Source organism: Hipposideros armiger, unplaced genomic scaffold (genome assembly GCF_001890085.2).
Source record: "Hipposideros armiger isolate ML-2016 unplaced genomic scaffold, ASM189008v1 scaffold_341, whole genome shotgun sequence".
Taxonomy (NCBI): Eukaryota; Metazoa; Chordata; class Mammalia; order Chiroptera; family Hipposideridae; genus Hipposideros; species Hipposideros armiger.
The window spans coordinates 391,170-401,118 of NW_017731691.1; the positions used below are offsets into that span (position 1 = coordinate 391,170).

At 41.6% G+C, this 9,949-nt stretch overlaps 1 protein-coding gene and 1 pseudogene across 1 annotated transcript in view; one reads left to right on the forward strand and one right to left on the reverse strand.

Annotated features, from left to right (window-relative positions):
- GPC4 (glypican 4) overlaps positions 1-9,949 on the reverse strand; it is a 146,566-nt gene that overhangs the window by 101,130 nt on the left and 35,487 nt on the right. The window lies entirely within an intron of this gene.
- On the forward strand, positions 6,530-7,068 carry LOC109392651 (60S ribosomal protein L11 pseudogene; annotated as a pseudogene).

Here is a 9,949-nt window from a genome sequence, read left to right on the forward strand (position 1 = left end):
TTATAGTTGACATACAATATTATTCAACATCAGCTTCAGAAACACAGTGCAGTGGTCAGGCCTCTACACCGACTATGAAGTGGTCTCCCCAACAGGACATGAGTCCATCTGGCCCCCTAAGAAATATTTACAACATTATTGATTATATTCCCCAGACTGTCTTTTCTATCCCTGAGGCCATATTGTAATTAACAATTTGTATTGTCTCATCCCTTCCCCTTCTCCTTCATCCCCACCCCCTCCCAGCTAACAACCCTCATTCATTTGGTTTTGATTTTTACTTGCAAGTATTTAGAATCAGAACAGAAGTAATCGTCTTAATGGCAACGCCTCACGTTCATATGTTGCTTAAAGCATCTTCACGTTATTTTATTCTGTCTTCATTATAAGCCTTGAAGGTCTTATCCTATTTTACTGTTACAGAAACTGAGGCTCCGTTTCTGATCAGAAAAATGAAGGTAAAAATCCTCATCTGAGATGCTTGTGAAGTCAATACAAGATTCACTGAAATAAGTACATAAAGTACCTGGCCCTGAACAGACACCCAGTACTAGTTAAAATGCAGGTCACCTAGCTTCTTCCTGCTGCCCACATCTACATCCCGAAAAACGAGGCAGCCAAAAGTAATGTTTGATTTGTGGATGGATTATATATGTGTACGTACTATTAAGCTAATGCTAAAATTAAAGGCCATTCCTAAAAGAATGCCAGCTTGGCAGAGGGAGAGGACTGGGATTTCGGCTTCACTGAGGACACTGACACTTGTTCTTTGTGCATCAGCTTTCCTGTGTGGGAACCTTGCGGGGGGCGGGGGGGGGGGGGAGGCTGTTAAATAGCACAAAGGGCACTGAAGTTCATTTTACTTGGGTTTTTTCTGTGTGTATGATTTTACTTGGGTTTTTTCTGTGTGTATGCTTTTTTTTGTAATCTAAGCAGTTCTTTCAGAGGATTCTACCAGGGATACTACACAAATGGAACTGGAAAATATTGAAATGAAGAATACATATTTGCTTGTTTAAATTAAAATTACTTCTAGGCGCATCATCAAGAAACTTTGTCTGCAAAATAATTGGGCAAAGCACAAGGGCTCTTAATTTTAACACGTAATGTTTCAGAGAGAATGAAAGGGACATGATTTCATTCCCTTTCAAAGAACAGCAATAAAGACCCTGATGATCCTGGATTACACACAATATGCAACTCTTAATGGCATTAATGGAAATGAGAGGCAGGTGCATATACTCAGAGCCTAAAACAACCTGAGAAGTGGCTATTAAGTCAGAAATCTGTCTATTCAGATCCCTTTGCCTCCCTTGTTTTAAGGACCGACTCAATAACTAGCCGAGTTATTAAAGTATTAATAGTCCTAATTCGCTCTGACACACTCGAACTAAAAGTACCTATTCTCTGAGTACAAAGGACTCCTCCCTCCCCGCTCCAGTTTCTAGTCCGTTTAGTTTGTTTTTGAGATTAGACCTAATTTTATGCAGAATTAGATTTTAGAAAAAATATCACTCATATGTTAATCCAATCAGTGCTTCTGGACACCAAGCTAATTCTCATGGCCATTAGACACCAGATTCTGTCTTTTTTTATTTTTTATTTTATTTATTTATTTTTGTAAAGATTTTATTGGGGAATTGGGGGATGGGAACAGTGCTGGGGAATCGGNATATAGAGAGAGAGAGAGAGAGAGAGAGAGAGAGAGAGAGAGAGAGAATTACAGTTTTAATACAGTTTTCCTTTCTTAAAATGTATATACATTTTTTGGCACCCTCTCTATATTTGTCCAAAGCCACAGAATGTACACCACCAAGAGTGAACCCTAATGTCAATGATGGACTTTGGGCAATAATGACGTGTCGGTGGAGGTTCATCGGCTGTAACAAATGCACCACTCTCGTGCAGGGCATTAGGAATGGGAAAGACTGTGCAGTTGGGGGTAAGGGGGTTAGAACGACTGTACTTTTTGCTCAAATTTGCTGTGAGCCTAAAATTGCTCTGAAAATAAAGTATATTAAAACATCTTAAGGGGCAGCTCAGTTGGTTAGAGCGCAGTGCTCATAACACCAAGGTTGCCAGTTCGATCCCCACATGGGCCACTGAGATGTGCCCTCCACAACTAAATTGAAGCAACTACTTCACTTGGAGCTGATGGTCCTGGAAAAACACACTGTTCTCCAATTTAAAAAAAAACATCTTAAGGGTAGCTCTTAAATTAAAAAGCCCTTTCAAAAACATTTGGGTGGTGAACACCCAACGCAATATATAGATGATATCTGTGTTATAGAACTGTACACTTGAAACCTATAATTTTACTAGCCAATGTCACCCCGATAAATTTACAAACAAAACAAAAAAACATTTACGTTTATTATTATGGCAATACAACATGAGAATTTTCTTTGCAGAACTAAAATGCACAGAGAATTGCAGCTCTAATGTGTCCAAATGAACCCACTCTGTGGAGCAAATGGCCATGCACAAGATAAAAATGTAAAAGGCCTAACTAATGGTGACACTTGACTCTTTTCTAATAAAAAGGAGTCATACAATCTTTTTTTTTCTGAAAGGAATAGTGCTATCAATTTTTTCAAAGTTAGTAAGTCTCAAGGACCTCTGTCAAACAAAGGCATGTTCTTCAGCTGAAGGTAGGAGTGGGGACATACTCTCTTGTTAAATCTGCAGTGAATTAGTCATTTCATTAAAAAAAAGGTTTTTTTTCCTGAGGATCTCGAAGTTCAAACTTTGAAAGAGGAAAGAGTGAGGAGAGGAGATGAAAGGAACTTTAGGGTTGCTATAAATATCTCAGTCTTCAGTTTGAAAGGTTACTTAAGGACGCACAATTACCTGAGTAGGAGTGAGAGCCCAAGTCAAAAGCAGACTCTGGGCATGGTCTCTGGCACATGTAAAGTGTTTCTGAAAGGCTTCAGACCCCGGGCTATCTAACTAACACATACAAACAGACCCTCAAAGGTCCCAGGTCAGGCATCACCTCCCAAGGGTGTCAAAGACCTTAAGAGTAACCAAGAGCCCTAAGAAACTACCAGCACAGATGTCAGATTGTACACACACTCATCAGTCATCCCCACACCCCTGCAAATCTCTTACTAGCCAGCATTCCCCTTTCTGCCCTGCAACCCACCGCAACAAAACAAAGAATACCTGTGGTAGCTGTCAAGCTGAACTCAGCTTAAAAGCTAAGGCCCTCTCTGCATAGTCTCTAACCCTGCTGAGAAGCACTGCCCTTCACGATCCCCCTAGAAGCCTTTTTGGACTCAATGAGGCCTCAGACCAGGGCCAGGGAACCCTAAGCCAGGACTCACAATAAATGCACATCTGTTTGCATAAAAATATTTAAATGCATCTTTAAAAAGGTAACTTATGCCTCCAAGAGCCTGGTATTACCCCCTTACCATTTCCCTGCACCTTTCCTACTTGTTGGGTGAATCAAGTAAATGTATTTATGGGCCACACAGCCTCTGCCTCACAGGAACATGTCCATTTTGACTTTGTAGTACAACGTTTAGTTCAAGGACTCAGTATTTCTTGCAAACAGGGTGACCTGCGGTGACGTTTGCAAATCAATTTTTATGGGGTGGCAGGTCTGGAGAAAAAGCATAAAAATGTTTAATCAAGATGGTCTTAGGAGAAATGTCAGAAACTCTAAAGAATTCAGTTGTTAAAACATCAAGCAAGACCAGTTCAAAGATTGGGCTCATTCATTTGGTTTTGAGGGTTTTTTTAATTTTTTTTTTGTTTTTTTGTTTTTTGTTTTTAAGATTTTTATTGAGGAATTGGGGGATGGGAACAGCGCTGGGGAATTGGGGGAAGGGGAACAGACAAGTTGCTGTCATTTTGTTCTTCAGTCTNGTGCCAACTTGGGCCAGTGAAGCAACGTCCTCCACAACTAGACTGAAGAACAAAACGACAGCAACTTGTCTGTTCCCCTTCCCCCGATTCCCCTGTGCTGTTCCCATCCCTCAATTCCCCAATAAAAATCTTTTTTAAAATAAATAAATAAATAGCAAATGATAGCAGAGAAATCTGGGGATCCATGAAAACTGGACTGCTTTGACTTGGAGACTGGAGAGCCCTAAATTTTCTTTACAAAACCTTTTTTAAATGTCAGACCTAATTCCAAAGACCCATTCCCAATCCAGCCCAGCAGCCCCATAAATTTGATGTAGCTCCAGGATGCTAAGAAGTGTTAAGGCTGAGGATCTATCTATGTCAGCCAATCTATCTCAGAAAAACCCAAAGCTTTCCAAGTATGACAACACCACTCTGAGTCCAAAGCATCTTTAGTGAGGGGGATTATAGGAAATGACACACATAGAGCAGTGTATATTTTGTGAAGAATCCCTCCCTCCAAACCGAATATACGGTATTTATTTCCTAGAACAGAAGGGAAGCATTTTGTTGTTAGAGCACTTGTCTATATATTTATATGCAATATGAAGGTCTGTTTTTGAAAATAAATTCCTCTCTAAGGTGGTGTTTTCCTTTTGAAATGAGTCTTTAACATGACTGAGTTTCCCCGTAAGAGATGGATTTTGTAATCCATAAGGAGAAAAGTGCACAGAAGAGATGCAGACACAACTGAACACAGTCCTGTTAAGATCCACACCAGAGGCTGAAAAGAAGACCTGCTTCTGATGTCTTTAATTACTCTATGAAGACAGCACATTTGAGGGCTCAAACATGCAGCCAGCCCTGGTCAGACAGGCTCTGGGGAAGCTTTCTTGCCACTCAGCCCTGGCCAATGCTTCATCCACACCAGCAATTCTGAGTAAGCAAGAGGTCTTAAACAACCCAGCGCTCCCCACTGAATACAAAACCAGAAGTCAACTCTTTGCATGCTAATTGTCCTTCCCAAGCAGCACAAGAGGCCCCTGGAGGAGGGGTGGACTGGTGATAAGAGCATTGGTCAGTGGGCCCCCTCAATGGCAGCACTTCTGAGTAGCACATAGAAGGGAAGTCACATGTGAGCGGCTACTACGAGGATAAAAGGATCCTAAGTTCAAGAATGCAACAAAGGGGCCGGCCAAGTAGCACGTTGGTTAGGAGTTGGCTTGGGACGCCAGCTCTGAGCAGCAGGGCTGAGGTTCAGATTCCACAAGAGGGCCAGTGACGCAGCGCCCTCTACAGCTAAGATGGTGAACAACAACTCGACCTGGAGCTGGGCTGCCGTGAGTTGCCGGCGACGGCACAGGCTGCAGTGGGGCTGCAGTGGGCTGCCATGAGCTACCGTGAGTGGCTGGCAGCCGGCGTAAGCTTTCGTGAGCTGCCGTTTGCAGCCATCCAATGGCCAGCGAGCAACTGCCTCACCCGTGAAGAGCGCAATGATAATACCAACATGGGCCAGTGAAGCGACGTCCTCCACAACTAAACTGAAGAACAAAGGGACAGCAACTTGTCTGTTCCCTTTCTCCGATTCCCCAACACTGTTCCCCTCCCCCAATTCTCCAAGAAAATCTTTTAAAAAAATAAAGAAAGCAACAAAGAATATCAGTTGTAGTCTGCTATGCTATAACGCTTATTTTGAAAAGATGAATTTGTTCCAATGCAATTGATATATTAGGAAACAATTCCAGTATAATGTGAATTTCACGTTTGCTTACTGGTGATTTTGTCTTCAAGAAACACTAGGTAAAAGCAGAAATGTGCAACTAGCTGAAACAAACCATGTAGGAATACACAAAATGCACATGTATACATACACATCAAACATCCACAAGCTCCCTCACGTCACTGTGTTATGAGTCACAACCATTCATACTTAGTATTAACAATTTTCCATCTGATTTCAGATAACCCTCCACTACTCCATTATAACTAATAAGCTGCAACCCTTCTGACCCCCATGTCCACAAGCAAACTTCAGGTGTTTTCAAAGGTAAAGTGCTGTATTTATTGTAGTATTTATGTATTTCTTAACCACTCTGCATTCATAAAACTGTGTTATTGTTTTGATTAGGTTCCTTTCTTTTTTAATGTGCCACTGGCAAAGTTGTGCCCTAACCCCCATTTTCCCATAGGGCCTGTAGTTTTACTTCATAATTTTGCATAGCACAGTGATTTTTAGGAATGAATATGTTTTATAATAGAACTTACTATACTTTCTTGCAAGGTTTGTACATTCAATAGGTTAATTGGCAGGTACATACCTAGTTGATCACCAACTTTTTGACCTTTCACCAGTATCCTGTTAATAAAAAGTGAATCCTTCCACAAACCCAGGGGAACATATACCAGGCATGATCTGCCTTAACTCATGCATATCTAAGTGTGATATGTACCAAAATCCAAATAGCCAGCTGGTAGTTAGACCCAAGTACATGCCATAGGATGGAAAAATATTAATAAGACAACAAACAACCCGATTAAAAAATAGGGCAAAGACGTGAGCAGACATCTCACCAAAGAAGATATACAGATGACAAATAGGCATATGAAAAAACGCTCCACATCATTATGTCACTGGAGAATTGCAAATTAAAACAGTGAGCTCTTCCTGTTTCTCATCATGGCGCAGGATCAAGACGAAAAGGATTACTCCAGGCGGGAGCTTCGCATCTGCAAGCTCTGTCTCAACATCTGTGTGGGGGAGAGAAGACAGACTGACCCAGACAACCAAGGTCCTGGAGCAGCTCACAGGCCAGGCTCCTGTGTTCTCCAAAGCTAGATACACCGGCAGATGCTTTGGCATCAGGAGAAATGAAGATTGCCGTCCACTGCACAGTCCGTGGGGCCAAGGCAGAAGAAATCTTGGACAAAGGTCTAAAGTTGGGAGAGTACGAGTTAACGAAAAAATAACTTCTCAGATACTAGAAACTTTGGTTTGGGGAGCCAGCAATACATCCATCTGGAGATCAAATATGACCCAAGCATTGGTATCAATGGCCTGGAGTTAGTTCTGTGTGGTACTGGGTAGGCCAGGTTTCAGCATCACAGACAAAAAACACAGGACAGGCTACACTGGGCCCAAACACAGAATCGGCAAAGAGGAGGCCATGCGCTGGGTTCCAGCAGAAATATGATGGGATAATCCTTCCTGGCAAATAAATTCCCGTTTCTATCCAAAAGGCCAATAAAATGCTTTCAGTGAAAATAAATAAAAATAAATAAGAAAACAGTGAGCTACCAATACACATCTATTTAAATGGCCAAAATCCAAATCACTCACATCACCAAATGCTGGTGAGCATGTGAAGCAACAAGATTTCCCATTCATTGCTGGTGGGAATGCAAAATGGCTCAGCCACTTTGGGACAGTTTGGAAGTTTCTTATAAAACTAAACATACTCATGCTCCTTGGTATTTATCCAAATGAGCTGAAAATTTATCTCCACACAAAAACCTGCACAAGGATGTTTATAGAAGCATTATTCGTAAGTACCCAAAACTGGAAGCATCCAATCTGTCCTTCAGTAGGTGAATGGATAAACTGTGATACATCCAGACAATGGAATAGTATTCAGTACTAAAAAAAATTACTATCAAGCCACAAAAAGCCATGGAGGAAAGTTAAATGCATGTTACTCAGTGAAAGAGGCCAAACTGAAAAGGCTACATACTGTATGATTCCAATGATATCACATTCTGCAAAAGGCAAAACTATGGTGACAGTACAAAGATCAATGGTAGCCAGGGGTTAAGGGGAAGGATGAATAGGTGGAGCACAGAGGACTTTTAGGGCGGTGAAACTACACTGTATGGCACTATCATGGTGGATACATGTCATTATATTCCGGGGGTGCCAAAAAAATGTATACCAGTGGACACTTTGGTCAATGTTGCTCAAGCAGTAGTTTGCCATAATCAGAAGTGTCTGGATGCTGATGGCAACCACTTTGAGCACCTCTTGTAATTGCAGAAGTCAAACGTGACTGGTATTCATCTTTTGTTATCGGTATTGAATATATATATATATATAGANGGGAAGGGGAACAGACAAGTTGCTGTCCTTTTGTTCTTCAGTCTAGTTGTGGAGGACGTTGCTTCACTGGCCCATGTTGGTATTATCATTGCGTTCTTTCTGGGTGAGGCAGATCGGTTGCCGGCCTCTGGACGGTCGCTCACAGTGGCTCTTGGCAGCTCACGCTAGCTGCCAGCCACTCACGGTAGCTTTACAGCGGCCCACTGCAGTCTCACTGCAGCCTACACTGTTGCCCGCTACTCACGGCAGCCCAGCTCCAGGTCTAGCTGTTGTTCACCATCTTAGCTGTAGAGGGCGCAGCGTCACTGGCCCTCATGTGGGATGCGAACCGGGGCCCTGATGCTCAGAGCTGGTATCCCAAGCCAGCTCTTAACCAATGTGCCACTTGGCCGGCCCCCATTTATGTTTTTAATTACTTTATTTTCAGTTTCAGTTGACATTCAATATTACTTTATATAAGTTTCAAATGCACAGCATAGTGTTAGGCATTTATATAATTTATGCAGTGATCCCCTGATAAGTTTAGTAGTACCCACCTGGCACTATACATAGTTACTACGATATCATTGACTGCATTCCCTATGTTGTACTTTACATCCCCATGACTATTTTGTAACTACCAATTTGTATTTAACCCCTTCGCTTTGTTCACCCAACCCTCCAACCCTGCTCCCATCTGGTAACCATCAGTTTGTTCTCTGTATCTATGAGTCCATTTCTCAACATCGTTAATCATCAGAGAAATGCAAATTAAAACCACAATGAGATATCACCTCATACTTGTCAAAATGGCCCATCATCAAAAAATCAAAAAGCAAGTGTTGGCGAGGATGTGGAGAAAAGGGAACCCTTGTGCACTGTTGGTGGGATTGCAAATTGGTGTAGCCACTATGAAAGACAGTTTGGAGGTTCCTCAAAAAATTAAAAACAGAATTGCCTATAATCCAGCAATTCTACAGTACTTCTGGGTATTTATCCAAATAAATCCAAAACACTAAATTGAAAAGATATACGCACCCCTGTGTTCACTGCAAAGCTATTTACAATAACCAAGATATGGAAGCAACCCAAGTGCCCGTCAATAGGTGATTGGATAGAGACATTGTGGTACCTTTATACGATGGAGTATCATTTGGCCATAAAACATGAAATCTTACCATTTGCAACAACATGGATGGACCTAGAGAGTATTATGTTTAGCAAAACAAGTCAGACTGGGAGACAAATACCATATGATCTCACTTATATGTGGAATCTAAAGAACAAAATAAACAAACAAAACAGTATGATTCTATTTATATAAAATATGCAAAATAGGCAAGATCCATAGGCATAGAAAACAGATTAATGACTGCCAAGGGCTGGGGGTGGGGAGGTGGCAGGCAGGGTGAGATGAGGAGTAGTAGCTTAATGGGTACAGGAGTTTACTTTTGAGATGATGAAAAGGTTCTAGAATTAGAGTGCAGATGGTTGCCAATACTGTGAATGTACTAAATTTTCAAATGGTTAAAATGCTGAATTTTCTGTTATGTGAAATTCACCTCAATTAAAAAATGAAATAAAAATGTTTAAATTTTGTTTTCTTGGTTCACGTTGCATGCTACTTGACCTTGTGCAAGTGCCTCTGAGAAGTCTCAGTTCCCTTAAGTGGGAAATGGGGAAGGAGGGAGGAATTTTATAATGTCTTACAAAGATTAAAGAAGATAACACATGAAAATTAGTGCTGGCACATAGGAAGTTCTCAAGTAAGAGACAGTGAGCCAAGGATTGAAACCACTGCCCTCACTCTCTCTAAGCAAATATGCCAACTCCTATTTTCCACCTGAACCAGTGACATTTCTGTAGACAATGGTGTGCTTCTAAATAGCAAATGATAGGGCTGGCCGAGTGGCGCGTTGGTTAAGAACTGGCCTGGGATGCCAGAGGGCCCCGGTTCGGATCCCACATATGAGGGCCAGTGACACTGCCCTCTACAGCTAAGATGCTGAACAACAGCTCAACCTGGAG